Raw genomic sequence first — 15,709 nt, forward strand, 5'->3', positions numbered from 1 at the left:
ACCTTCATCATAAGAACACGTCTAGACTGTGAGTCGCCGAGTTGTATGAACAACTCGTCGAGTTTGTTCTTACGGTTAAGGATATTGCCTTGGACTATCGGAGTCATGGCGTAGACTCGTCGAGTCCCTCTACACTCAGATCCATGACTTAGCTCACTGAGTCCTTACTCCACTCTTAAACAAACTTGTTGGACTCGCGACCTAACTCACCGAGTCAGAAGAATGACTCGTCAAGTCCTTTGCATGCAGTTTATATTCAGTCGATTATGATCAACTTTGGTGCATCCAATATATAGATATGGGTTTTAGGGACTATTTGAACATGTAAAGTTGCTAACTTTACGTGTATCTAAGAGGCAATGAAGCAAAAATACTCAAACCTGGCTATTAAGGGCGGTTACTTGACTAGAACAAATCCATGGTTGTCAAAAGGTGGCCTTCTTGAGCTTCTAGAGCTCAAGAGAGGCTGGATCCAAGATATGGCTCGATTACAAAGCTTCATCACTAGGGATTTGGGGGTTTTGAGCTCAAAACCATCAATTTGGGGACAAACTAGATCTATCAATACAATAATCAAGATAACAGCTTTATTACCAGAAAGGATGGCCAAAGAGGAGTATAATATGGATATACTTCTTCTTCTTTTAGTTCTTCTACCTTCTCATTCTTCTTCTTTCTCAAAAATGCACCAAAATTCCTTCACAAGGGCAAAGATCACTCACACACACTTCAAGTAGGCTAGGGTTTCGGGAATAAGTCTTTAAGAGGTGAAGGAGGCTGGTTTGGGGCTATAATGACGTTTAAATAGGGTACACACCCTGAAAATTAGGGCTTCATCCAGACTGGCGGACTCACCGAGTTCGGAATATGGACTCGTCGAGTCGCCACGCCAACTTCACGTGCTGACCCGCTGCTACTCGACGAGTTAGGGCCGCTGACTCGTCGAGTAGCTTCTAAAATAAGAAGAAAAATAATGTTTTAAGTGCATACCAGGAACAGGGCGTTACAACATAACTTACTTATAAGGGGTTTTAGCTAAGAGTCGGGCTCTGCAGGGCAAAACTTCATCGCTGAATCTTTCTAAGAAAGATTTGTGCAGCGCTTCAGCACTCACCTTACTATACTAAAATTACAGAAAGAGAAGTCGAATCATGAGGGACCAAAATGTTCAGGGAATAAGAAGAGAAAGACTCTTGAATCAAGAGAATGGTGCAAGAAATATGAGAGCCTAAGGCTCTTATTTATAGTAATTGAATTTTCAAAAACTACCCTCATAGCTACTTAATAACCTTATAGTTATAAACAACTAAACACCCCTTTATAATACTATTTTAAATAGATTTAACAATATTTGTACTAAACTAATGTCAAAAGTGTTCAACGCTAGTCTTATAATGACTGCATCATCGATGTCTTTCTAATGATATATACATATGTATATATATGTGTACGTATATATGATTTATACTTTATTTTAATACGTAAATATGTTATTATAATTTTTAACTTGTTCATATGAACTCCGTTTTTGACGCTTTTTATATCCACGCGTAGGTGGAGACGTACTCTACAACTTTTATTTAGACTTCGTCAGCTAATTTTGACTTTATTTTTAAAGTTATGTTTTTAACAGGCTGGGACAGGAAAAGACCGTTAAATTTTCATAACTTCTTCATCCGACGTTCGTTTTCGCCTGTCTTTTTACCGTTGTGATACTATTAATTAGATCTTCAATTCTCATATAGGTTGTGTTGGCCAAAAATCGATCGATCTAAAATTCGAATTCCTGGTTGTGCATTGTTATGCCAAATCTTACAAAAATCATAACTTCCTCACACGAAGTTAAATTTTGATGTTATTTTTATGCACACTCTTGGTTTAACATATATTACAACTTTCATTTATATATCTAAGGCTAAAAATTATTTTATCAAAAATTCACTTTTTACGTTACGCGGTGTCGTGCCGGTTTCGCCGTAAAACTTCGACGGGCCATAACTTCTTCGTTATAACTCGGATTTTGGCCTTCTTTATATACACGAAACCCTTGTAATATATGATGGGTTTAATACAAACAATCTTATGTGTGCATGCAACCCTAATTTGGATCTATGTTTTCACTATTAGATACACAACATTATGATCACATGGATAAAACCCTAATGTAGCATGCTATTTTCGAAATTCATAAATAAGGTTAGATCACATACCTCTTGTTGTTATATTGCAATAACAACTTAAATCTTCAAACCCTTAGTCTTGAAAGCAAGCACCACAAGTGTAGTGCCTCTAATGGCTCACAAACACCACAAGCAATTGGAGAGGCTATATAGAGAGAAGGGAGGAGGTAGAAATCGTCCTTAGATGCTCTAGGGATCAAGTGGATGAAATCCTAAGGCCTTAGGGGTCTTTATATAGGGCTGGGATTAGGGTTTCAGTCCTTATCCTTATCCAGTTACTTGCCCACCAAGCAACCACAAGATAAGCCTTGAAAACCCTTATCTCTTGGACCTTGGACGATTTTAAGGATATCCTTATCCTTGAATCTGTCCATCCTTTAACAAGGATAACCATTGCCCTATTTTGCAACTATCACATAATTACAATTCAGCCCCTCTAGTTTAATTAATTACACTTGATCACAAAATTAATTCCTAATTAATTATTGACCAATATTAATTAAACAAATATGATTGCTCATTTAATATATTATTCTTATAACATATTAATAAATCATAATAATCACTTTCTCTATTTATTTCTCCAGTCAAGTTGCTTTGGTGAAGGCAACCTAAAAGGACCATGCACAACCGGGTCAAGTACTTGCCTAATATAGTTGCAGCCTTAGACACTATTCCAACAGTCTCCCACTTGGATAAGTCTAGTAACTATATGCACAAGCACAATCCGGTTTGCAATCGTAGCTCTCAAAGACGTTGTTAAACTCTGATCTAATCAATCTTGTCATTTAGATAAGGGATCGTATAGTCCTCTGTTAGATATCATGCTGACAATTTTATGGAATAATTAGTCTAGCATTTGGTTTCTTGATCTCCGATTTATTTGACATAGAACTTAATCGAACACATCAATTCAGTTCTGACCGGGACCGATACATAAGTCAAATCAAATCATCGAGCGGCCGAGATATCGCTTTTTCCTTCTTAGGATAAAAGTAACAGATAAACTTTGACTTATATGCATTTACTTATTCATTAGTCAACTATACACAACAATGCGTTTTATAACACCGAGTTACTGATGCGTTTTCGCATTATCAATGTACAATCAATTAACAAATAACAAACCATATATCTAGGTTTTAAGACTATATGATATTATCGTCTTGCGATCACCTTTTATATCATATTCCATAAGGTGATTCCAGCAAGCGCGGGTTTGTTCCAATGCTCAAAACCAGTTCATAAGCACTCATGAATGTTGCAACAATCTTTTGCTATGTCTAATACCATTTAGACAATCTACACACCAATTCATGACAATCTTCATTCATATCTACTTCCGACATATGAACGATTGTGAACAATTTGAATAATTCGATTATTCTTAATAAACTCAATTAGGGGTGAGCATAATAACCGAAAAATCAAACCATAACCAATATAACCGAACCGTTTTAAAAACTGTTGGTTCGGTTTCTAATTTTTGTTAACCGATAACAAACGGTTCGGTTATGGTTTTATAGGTTAACTGAACCATTATTAACCGAACCGCTAACTTTATATTTTAATACATAAAAATTATGGATTATATATAAAATAATATAGTCAAACTTATTTAAGACCTATTAAAATTTCAAAATATAATTCAACAATCATCACTTATCAGGAAATGAATGTGTAATCAAACCATCAAAGGATGATCACGCAGATCATGCATACACACACAATTTTCCAATCATGCATTGAGTGAGATTATTGATTAATGTTGTAATTCCTAATCGGACAATTCTATAATTTGTAAACATTATTCACAATTAGTTTAATCTTCACATTCATAATCCTAATTGGAGGTTTCTCACACCGTTAATCCTAATCAAAGATTGTTTTGATTTTATAGTTTTATTCGAATGATTTTTTTAATTTATAATCAAAACTTCTAGGTAAGTTAAGCTTTGGTTCTTCTCCACTTCGTAATATTTTAAGAATGTATTTTTATTTACTGTTTTTGACTTAATCACATTGAATGTATATAAGTGATTGTTTTTTTATCCAGATAACATTTAATATAAATGTTTAGCTATTTTATTTTATAGTTTTTGATTTAATCACTTTGAACGTGTATGGATGTTTGATTTTATTTTAATGTTAATATTAATTATCAATATATGAAGTTATTAATGTCATTTTTTTTAATGTTTTATACTTTTTATTTAATGTTTTTGATTTTGAATGTGACTATGTGTTATCTCACTTTGAGTATTAAGGTACACATTTTATTCTATTAGTATAAGCTAGGTTACAAAGATCGGTGTCGATGACTTTTTGTATTCTCTTTTCAATTTTTTTATGCAACTATATTTTCGCCATTTATATTATTTTGAACATTATGGTTAACCAATATTAACCATTAACCAAAACCGTTAACCGACAAGGACCATTAATCATAACCAATATTTACCATACCCAATGGTTATCAAAATACATTAACCAATCATAATGGTTATGGTTCGGTTTTGACCAATAACCGAACCAAACCACCTCATACACACCCCTAAACTCAATTATTCTGGAAGTCAAAACATGCAAAGCGAAACAATAGTTAAACAATTAACATAAGACAGTAACATTACTCATAAATAAAACTCCTTTATTTAATCATCAAATGTTAATTACATTTATCTATTACACGTTTCTATTACTATCTAACTATGCTAATATCATCCTTCAGCCCAGTACTCCTAGCATGCTGCGAGTGCTTAACCCTACTCAGTCCCTTCGTAAGCGAATCTGCTAGGTTATCTTCTGATCATATCCTCTTCACTACGAGTTGTCCTTCTTCTACACGATGTTTGATGAAGTGATATTTTCTGTCGATATGTCGAGATCTACCATGATCCCTCGGTTCCTTGGTCAAGGCAACCGCTCCTTCATTATCACAGAAAATCTCCATGGGCTCCTTTATGGCAGGTACAACTCCAAGGTCACCGATGAAGTTCTTCAACCATATTGCCTCCTTCGACGCTTCGCTCGCTGCAATGTACTCTAATTCGCACGTTGAATCAGCTACGGTTTCCTGCTTGGAACTCTTCCAAGCTACGGTTTCCTGCTAGGAGTTGTGCCCTACATAAATAACATAACACTTCTTCCCTATCCTCTTTACCTTCCCTTTGAGTTCCAGAAACCCTAGATTCGTGTGAGCTTTCCTTGGTGAGAGATTAGAGCCTTGGAGGAGGGAATCTTGGAAGGAAATTGAAGAGCAAGAAGATTGGAGCAAGGGGCTTTGCAGAGATTTGGTTCATTCTTCAGTTGGAGCTTTCTTTTGATGTAATAATCTATTTCTTAAGCTCCTTGATCCTTTGTTGCTTGAGTTTTGAGGCATTTCAAGAGTTAGTTCGGGTTTGAAGGTTGGATTTGAGGTTGCTACCTCAGATTTGGACTTGAGATGGTCCATAAGATCATAAAGTCCTTGTTCTTGAGTTGTGAGTGAAGATTCCCTATCCTAAACCCTAGCCTAGAGTGTATATGGCTTAGATCTCTTTGGATTCACGTAAAGTTTGCCACTTTACGTGATAGGTGGCTTGTAGGATAGTAGATCTATGGATTGGAGCCCCTGCATGGCTTGGAAAGCCACTGTATGGATTAAGAACTAGAGGTACCCGACGAGTCACATGGGTGAACTCGGCGAGTTGGATGAAGATGAGCAGGAACTTGATGAGTTGGAAGAACAACTCGGCGAGTATGTTGAATGTTGCCTTGGACTCGGCAAGTCTGGTCGTGGAGTCCTAACCTTTTTGGGTTGAGTTGTGAATCAGTGAGTCGAGGGACAACTCGATGAGTTGAGTGAGAAAGGACTCGGAGTTGTTGGACTCGGCAAGTCTTGGGGCGACTTAGCGAGTTGAGTCGTGGATTGGGAGTTCTGAGTATAGGAACTCGACGAGTCAGCGTGTTGACTCGGTGAGTAGAGTCGGTCAGGAAGGTTGACTTTGACTGAGGACTTTGACTTTGACCAAGAGTTGACCAGTTGACTTCCAGGAGTATTTTTGGTAATTGTTGGCAATTATTTTTGAGTTCAGTGATTTGGTGTTGGCTAGTGGTGGAGATCATGTCAGTGGTCGGAGCAGCTTGGTCTTATCTTTTCAGTCGGCAGTTGCAGGTGAGTTATCCTCACTATACTGACAGGGTCTATGACACCAAGGCCGACCCTCTATCGGATGGAAATTCGGGTATTTTTGTTATGTTATTGCTTTGCTATGTTTGCATCCTGGTAGTTAGGATGGTATACATTAGGGACCTGGTTAAGGTTGGTATCCTAATAGTTAGGATGGTATATGTGTGACCGGAAGGTCTTATGTGCTAATAGAGTATGATATATATGTTGACAGATGTTATGAGAGTTGTATGTGTTAAGTTATGTTATGAACAATATGTTATGGACCGGAAGGTCACCATGTTATATGCGGTTATATGATATGTATGTGCTATGTATGTCATGTATGATAAGGACCGGAAGGTTAATATGATATGGACCGGAAGGTCAACAAAGTATGGACCAGAAGGTCAATAGAGTATGGACCGGAAGGTCAACAGAGGTATGGAATGGAAATCCCATGAGACATTCGGATCGGAAGATCCCATGGAGTCATGGCCTGGAAGGGCGTATGTGTTGTTATGGCCTGGAAGGGCGTATGTGTTGTTATGGCCTGGAAAGGCGTATGTGATGTATGTAATATTTTGGGGGTAATTCACTAAGCTTTCGGGCTTACAGTTTTGGTTTAATGTTTCAGGTACTTCAGGAGACCGTGGCAAGGCAAAGGCGTGATCGTACCGCTCCTCGTGTTTATGTTTTATGATATGGATATGGGAAAAATACTCTGATAATAAAATTATTGAAAGCTTTTTTGTAATGAATTAATGAAAGTGAGTTGTTTTTGAAAAGTTTAAATTGGTTTGAATTTTTACGGTGTTACAAGTTGGTATCAGAGCCTTGGTTTGAGTGAATTGGAGGAACATTCGTTTGAATCTAGTCTCAAATCAAGGAGAGTTTTTGAAAGAGAATTTAAAATGGGTTTCAAAAATGAATAAAGGAGGACGCGGAGGTACAATCAGCCGGAGCCAGTAAGTAGACCCCAAAATACCATACAAAGTTATTTGATTATGTGATATGATAGAACAACATGCTAGTACTAGGTTAGGGATCTTCAGGAATTGCATGATAGAATTGCTTGATTCATGATGCCTACTAGTCTAGGGTTTTTGCTATGAGAGGTAGTTATCAGTTCCTGAGGATGGAGTGCTTGCCATGTATGTGTTTATCGCTAGGGTGTTGTGGTAATACCTGATATAAATATGGGTAGGTGTGGAAAGTAGTATGGGTCCGTACTACTGAAAGCACAGGACCCATACACATATCAAGGAAGTCACAACCCCTAGGGTCGGGTTGGGAGTTGGTTACCGGGTTATTGGGGAAGCATCTGATTTTATGGCGGTGTATTTCCAGTATGGTGGTTACGAGGCGTGTCGAGGGTGGATCCAGGTCAGGATCGGGATCAGGAGAGGACGTTCAGGGTAGATCAGCGCCACAGGAGGTCATTGGTCAGATGAGTACGGATGAGTCGGATGCCAGGATTCGTGAGATCCTGCATGATGAGAGTGCTGCTATGTTCAAGGCGGAGATGCCGGAGATGAATGGGTCGATCAAGACTGCCATGATTGAGTACTTTGATGAGCGCTATGCAGCTCTTATAGAGGCGGCTGTCGCGACAGCTACAACGGCTGTATCAACGGCAGGGGGAGTAACCGGTTGAGGTTTTTAGTATTGGGACTTCGATAATACGAAGCCTCCTACTTTTGATGGAGTTCAACATCCGATCATTGCTATGAGGTGGTTGTCGGACGTGGAGGGTTGTTTCTTCACGTGTTCATGCCTTGCAGATTAGAGGGTGAGGTGTGATCTGAACCTTTTAAGGCTCGGGGCACAGGATTGGTGAAGGTTGACTTTAGGATCGTATTCTGATGCGCAGCAGGCTGCGGTTACATGGGAGCAGTTCCAGAAGATGTTCACCACCCGTTATGTTCCACGGGTTGAGAGGGAGAGGTTGGCTCAGGAATTCTTGGAACTGGAGCAGGATTCGGAGTCGGTGACGGAGATCACCGGGATGTTCACTGAGAGGGCAATGTTTTGCCTTGAGTTTGTTTCGGGGTAGTGTCAGATGTTCCGATATCTGAGTATGCTAAAAACGGATATCAGGCAGTTTGTATCTACGCAGAGGTGCGAGACCTTAATGGAGTTGCAGGCGGCCGCTCTGCGGCGTGAGTTGGAGATTGAGTTATAGTTGAGAGAGCATAGGTAGGCCCCGGTGCAGTCGCAACTGGCGCTGAAACGGTCCAAGACCGTTGATTCCAAGTTGGACAGTCAGATCAGCCGTACTTGTGAGAAGTGTGGGAAGGGTCATACCAGGGTATGTAGGTCCGGTGGTGCATGCCGTAAGTGCGGAAGAGTGGGGCATTATGCGAGGGATTGTTGTCAGTCAGCCCCGGTTCAGGATATGAGGATCTGTTATCAGTACCATCAGGTTGGCCACATGAGGTCCAACTGTCCACAGCGAGTTTCCAGGCCAGTGCAGGTTCCAGCACCGGCTACTTTGATGACTACTGGCGGGGGCCAGGGTGGAGCAGAGCGTCCGAGGGCTCAGGGGCACGTTTTTCAGCTTACAGCAGAGGGGGGCAGGGTAGAGCCGGATGCGGTTACGGGTATGTTTTCATTTCATTGTTGTCTGGCTATCTGGTTATTTTGTGGTGTTGCATTTTATTCGCCGTTCTGCGTGTTTTTCGGTTGGTTGAAAATAATAGTAGTCAGGAGTGTAAGTGGTCAGCATCCAAGGGATTGATGGTCAGAAATTGGTTGTATGGTCTTGAGGTCAGGTATAGCATTTGGAATTTGAGGATTGTTCAGTTGAGGATCGAACTCCCTTAGAGTTCGAGATGCGCAATGACGGGAGGTGATTTCATGAAGGTTGCTTGTTTTAGAGGAAATCAGTTCATGGATAAGAGGAATATGTTGAGTGAGGTTGTTTAAGTGATTCCGGTTGGGCCACCGGTGGTCGGAAGTCAGTGCTCTAAGTGGGTAGAATTGGAAAATTCTCAGGAGGATCGAAAGGCGTTAGAGTTTGATTAGATGTTTGGGATCCAACAGTGTTTTAGTCGGCCAAGAGTGCGAGATAGTATGAGTAAGTGACAGATCGATGGGGCAGAGTACAAACCAAGGATTATGGGTAGGGTGATTGTTTTTGTGAGGCCTAGGATTAGGCCGGGATCTGGGTATATGGAATGGAGTTGGAGTTCGGAACCCCTAGAGGGCTAAAACAGTATGTATGGAATAGATTCCCAGGAGGAACGACTTGGGATGATGTATGGATAGGTTGAGCGGACCGGGGAGACTGAAGGCCGGAAGGCATATCAGTCAGGCTGGAAGGCATACCGGTCAGGCCGAAAGGCGTATCGGTCAGGCCGGAAGGCGTACTAGTCAGGCCGAAGGCCTGGTAAGGCGGTCCAATCATGCTGGAGACTTCGTATGTGTTAGTAGATCTGTATGTGGAGAATGGGTGATTATGTTGCTATGCAATAGCAAACAATAGGTATAGCCCCGGATATTGATCATGTTAGTGAAAGGTAGGGTATGGACTTCGTTAGTCCTTGTGATAAGATTCAGAGTATACGTGATGCATAAAATAGCGATTACTCTACAAAGGATAGTGTAGAGTGGAGTGTGAGCACCGTGGCACTTGTTTGAGGTGGCAAGGTTGACAAGTAGAGTTCCTTGGATAGGGAGAATGGAAAGGTAGGTAACTCCGGGAGGGAGTGTTTGATCACGGAAGTGAAAGCAGTAGTGAGAATGGATGAATAAGAGTATTTCAATTATGGTTGTTGAGCACTGGGATTGTACCAGTGGTATGGAAACACATATGGGTTGGGTGTCTGATGAGGTGACGGAAGGATTTCTGGTAGTGTAGAACCAGAGGAGTTCATAAGGGATGCAAGGAGGGAGCCTTGGATTTTCTGTATGGTTGTAATTAGGAGGTGATGTATGTAGTAATAATTCATCCCAGGGATGTATGGAGGTATCGTCAGCGTGTCGGGATTTCCACCTCGAGGATGTTAGAACAGGTTTAGCATAAGTATGTGATTGCAAGGGAGAGCTCATGGGAGTTGCTCGGGAGCTGAAGGATGTACCATCCTGTCAACTCAGAAAGAATCAAGTTGGATTTGGAAAGGAAAGTGGGATAAGTCCCAAAAGTGAATTCGATAAAGGATATGCCAGTCGAGGAAGGGGGTAGAAGCTTGGTACCGGGTCAGGACCCGATGGTTCAAGGTGATGCCTAACTTTGTGTAGGGCACGTGATGGTTGTGATCTGGGGTGGTGAATGTATCCTCAGGTGATATTTGGATTAAGGAGGGTTGTTAGTAGAGAAAGAAGTTGGTGGCCGGCTTGAAGCAGTTGTCGTGACTCTGTGAGAAAGAGTTGGTCTTTATAAGGGTTTGATAGCAGTGTTTGGAAGAACCTGATTTGATTGGGAAGTCGGAGTCCGAAGTGCGAGGGTTTGTTCTAAAGTGTATGCAGTAGTAGGCTTTGAGAACGAAGCCTAATTTAAGTGGGGGAGAATTGTAACATCCCGGAAATTCAGAAGTATAGTTGAAGGGCTATAGTGTAAATAAGAAGGTCGACTCGGCGAGTCAATGGGTAGACTCGGTGAGTCGAGTCACGATTTGGTCATGTGCTAAGTGACTGACTCGGCGAGTCGGCGGCTAGACTCGGCAAGTCAGTGTTGGAATGAGAAAACCCTAATCATGGGAGTTGTTCCCTATATAAAGAACATAACACTTCTTCCCCAGACTCTTTACCTTCCCTTTGAGTCCCAGAAACCCTAGATTCGTGTGAGCTTTCCTTGGTGAGAGATTAGAGCCTTGGAGGAAGGAATCTTGGAGGGAAATTGAAGAGCAAGAAGATTGGAGCAAGGGGCTTTGCAGAGATTTGCTTCATTCTTCAGTTGGAGCTTTCTTTTGAGGTACTAATCTATTTATTAAGCTCCTTGATCCTTTGTTGCTTGAGTTTTGGGGCATTTCAAGAGTTAGTTCGGGTTTGAAGGTTGGATCTGATGTGGCTACCTCAGATTTAGACTTGAGATGGTCCAGAAGATCATAAAGTCCCTGTTCTTGAGTTGTGAGTGAAGCTTCCTTGTCCTAAACCCTAGCCTAGAGTGTATATGGCTTAGATCTCTTTGGATTCACGTAAAGTTTGCCACTTTACGTGATAGGTGGCTTGTTGGATAGTAGATCTATGGATTGGAGCCCCTGCATGGCTTGGAAAGCCATTGTATGGATTAAGAACTAGAGGTACCCGACGAGTCACATGGGTGAACTCGGCGAGTTGGATGAAGATGAGCAGGAACCCGACGAGTTGGAAGAACAACTCAGCGAGGATGTTGAATGTTGCCTTGGACTCGGCGAGTATGTTCTTGGAGTCGGCGAGTCTAATCGTGGAGTTCTAACCTTTTTGGGTTGAGCTGTGAATCAGTGAGTCGTGGGACGACTCGGTGAGTTGAGTGAGAAAGGACTCATAGTTGTTGGACTCGGCGAGTCTTGGGGTGACTCGGCGAGTTGAGTCGTGAATTGGGAGTTCTGAGTATAGGGACTCGACGAGTCAGTCAGGAAGGTTGACTTTGACTTTGATCAAGAGTTGACCAGTTGACTTCCAGGAGTATTTTTGGTAATTGTTGGCAATTATTTTGAGTTCAGTGATTTGGTGTTGGCTAGTGGTGGAGATCGTGTCAGTGGTCGGAGCAGCTTGGTCTTATATTTTTAGTCGACAGTTGCAGGTAAGTTATCCTCACTATACTGACAGGGTCTACAGCACCAAGGCCGACCCTCTATCGGATGGAAATCCGGGTATTGTTGTTATGTTGTTGTTTTGCTTTGTTTGCATCCTGGTAGTTAGGATGGTATACATTAGGGACCTAGTTAAGGTCGGTATCCTGATAGTTAGGATGGTATATGTGTGACCGGAAGATCTTATGTGCTAACAGAGTATGAGATATATGCTGATAGATGATATGAGAGTTGTATGTGTCAAGTTATGTTATGAGCAGTATGTTATGGACCGGAAGGTCACCATGTTATATGCGGTTATATGATATGTATGTGCTATGTATGTCATGTATGATAAGGACCGGAAGGTTAATATGATATGGATCGGAAGGTCAACAGAGTATGGACCGGAAGGTCAACAGAGTATAGACCGGAAGGTCAACAGAGGTATGGGATGGAAATCCCCTGAGACATTCGGATCGGAAGATCCCATGGAGTCATGGCCTGGAAGGGCGTATGTGTTGTTATGGCCTGGAAGGGCGTATGTGTTGTTATGGCCTGGAAAGGTGTATGTGATGTATGTAGTATTTTGGGGGTAATTCACTAAGCTTTCGGGCTTACATTTGTGGTTTAATGTTTCAGGTACTTCAGGAGACCGTGGCAAGGCAAAGGCGTGATCGTACCGCTCCTCGTGTTTATGTTTTATGATATGGATCTGAGAAAAATACTCTGATAATAAAAGTATTGAAAGCTTTTTTGTAATGAATTAATGAAAGTGAGTTGTTTTTGAAAAGTTTAAATTGGTTTGAATTTTTACGGTGTTACATCTCCGGTCCCACAACTCAGATGCACCCTCCGGTCCCTCAACTCAGCATCTCAATAGAATACACAGGAAGCTTAACACAAAGCAAATAGCAGAATATCTCATTAAATAGCTCATGCACATAAGACCATTTGGTCACACATAAAAATTACCACTCAAGGTAAGTATAGTGAGAAGACTCACCTCGGATGATGAACAACCCCTATAACGCTGTTGTTACACGCCGACCTCTAACTCTGAGTCAAAACCACAATTAACCCGTTTAGAAACTAAGTCCAGACTCTCACTCATTAGATATAAAGGAAGACCACTAACCAGCCCATTAAAAGCCTAAAGCCCATTAGGCCCACCAAGGTCAAATAATAAATGGGCTCGCCCGTGGCCCACTCTCAAAACTAAATGGCAAGCCCAACATAAGGGCCCAAGGCAAATTTATAATATTTCTCTGCTCATAGTCTCTAACTCACAAGCCCAAAGATTCAGGCCCAACCCTCATGGCCCATGATAAGATCCAGCTCAAATGCCCACAGTGAAGTTACACGGGGCGTACCTCTCTTGGTACTCTCAACGTACTCATGCATGCGTGAAACTGATCGGGGACTCCAACCCAGTACGCTGGACGTACTGGAGCTTACGCTAGGCGTACGTCTAGTTTTGCTTTAGTCCATTCTCTTGGTCTTAACCCCTTAAGACCTTTACTCTTTTCTCATATTTGGTCTCCCTATCATCTCTTACTCCATAAAGTTAGTGACTTTAAGCCTTTGCATGGCTGATAAGGTCACAAACACATAAAACTCTTATTCTCTTTACTCAAATCTCATGCATGGGTTGATTCTCACGTTCAAGACCTGCATTTTTATGTATCCTCGTCACTAGAAACACTTAAAAGGATAGATATTGAGCTCTGGAGTGCAACAACTCATAAAGCATCAAGGTTTGGGGCCAAAAGCCCTAAAATGGACCATATCATGCACAAAACAAAAAGGATGGGAAAGCTTTGAACTTTATACCTCCAAATGATGCTCCGACCACAGAAAAGCTCAGATCCAATGCCTGGACTCCATCTTTATTCTCTTCCATGCTCCTTCTTCACTCCAAAAATTCCACAATAACACTTATAAGCTCACAATGGTCACACACAATCTAAAGAACGAGGATTAGGGTTTAGGGGGTTTATTGTAACACCAGCAAAATTAGGGTCAAAATTTAACTTCTATAAAACCATAACTGGTATATACCAAGTGGTAGATAATGTAACAAGGTTTTCGGAACTATAGAGAACACTAAAATCTGAGTTATAACGAAGAGGTTATGACCAATCAAAGATACGCGACAAAACTGACAAAACATAGTTGAGTGTAAAAAGTGAGTTTAAGATAGACTACTTTTTAGCCTTAATTATCTTAATGAAAGTTGTAGATATGTCTCCACCTTCGCGTGCATATAAAGAACGTGGAAAACGGGGCTCGTATGCAAAAGTTATGGCCTTCCGAAGATATAGCTGTCTGAGAGCACGACGCGTGTCAGCAACCCTAATTTAACTGAACTCACGACGTGAGCATCATTTCTTATGACGTGAGGAGTCAAATCACCACTTTTCAGGCCTAGATTGCAGAAGTCAAGTCTACGTATAAGACTCATGACGAGTGCAGTCTGAATGACCCTTCCAGAGCAAGTTGACGAGTGACGCATGCCATGAGCAAATCGGGACCAAACTCACGATGTGAGAGTCGAAATCTTGTCCATAAATAGAAATTGAATCCTTCCGATTTTGGCTGCTCATTTCCATCATCTCTCCTACTTCTACACGCTATTAAGCATTTCTAAACCACCCCGAAGCCCCGGTAACACCTTTCACACACGAAGCGAGTCCCAACGCTCTGAATCTCCTAAAAAATTAACTTATTTCTAGTCGAAGTACTGACCGTGTGAAGTTCGTTTCTTCACCAAAAACTCGCGGTTACGTCAAGAACGATCCTTCTTAGAAACAAAACTCTTCTCGATTCACCACTTATCAGGTGAGTTCATACCCCTATAACTACATTTTCAAATGCTTTGTAAATGCTTTTATACACTTTTAGGGGGGGGGGGGAATACAAGTGAACACACGATTATCCTCATGTGAATAACATAAATAGTTTGCTATACTTTTTGTTATAATCAATCATATATGATTTATAACTATCATACGAAAACGTTCTCATGTAACATATCACGATAACACTTTGTCCATTTTGAAATGAAACATGTTGATGTATAAATATCAAACACTTTATTTATATTGTGAGTATAAATGTTCAATGATGTCATTACAAATTTTATACTTTACGTACAAAGTCGACACTACACTAGGGTTTACCATACAAGCGAAACACACTTTTGGAAAAACTATAATAGGTATAGTTTACAAGGAAATCATGAGATTTTACATACTATAAGTACTATATCAAGGGAATACTTTCATATACAAGAACAAATGGACTTTTCATACGTAAGTCTATTTGATACTAATTTTATGAGCAATTCATCTTCACGTACTTTCAAGTATGTCGTTAAAGTCCTGTATTATATACCATAATCTCTTGTAGGGAGGGCGTGATACTTGTGTATAGATCTATATGGGATTGACAATCCCGCACCTAAACTGTTAGCTACAGTTAGACCGGCAGGTCTGGGGTGACAAACGTCATAACATTCCAATGCCTGGAGAACGTTGTTACAGGCAGCCTAGGTCAAGAGCATTGTTATAAAACTCACATGGAGTATTAAAAACACGTAGATTTACGGGGTTATCAAATGCCTTAGTGATTTTATACATACATAAATATATTATTATATGCAT

This window comes from Lactuca saligna, chromosome 6 (genome assembly GCF_052625555.1).
Source record: "Lactuca saligna cultivar CGN05327 chromosome 6, ASM5262555v1, whole genome shotgun sequence".
Classification (NCBI taxonomy): domain Eukaryota; kingdom Viridiplantae; phylum Streptophyta; class Magnoliopsida; order Asterales; family Asteraceae; genus Lactuca; species Lactuca saligna.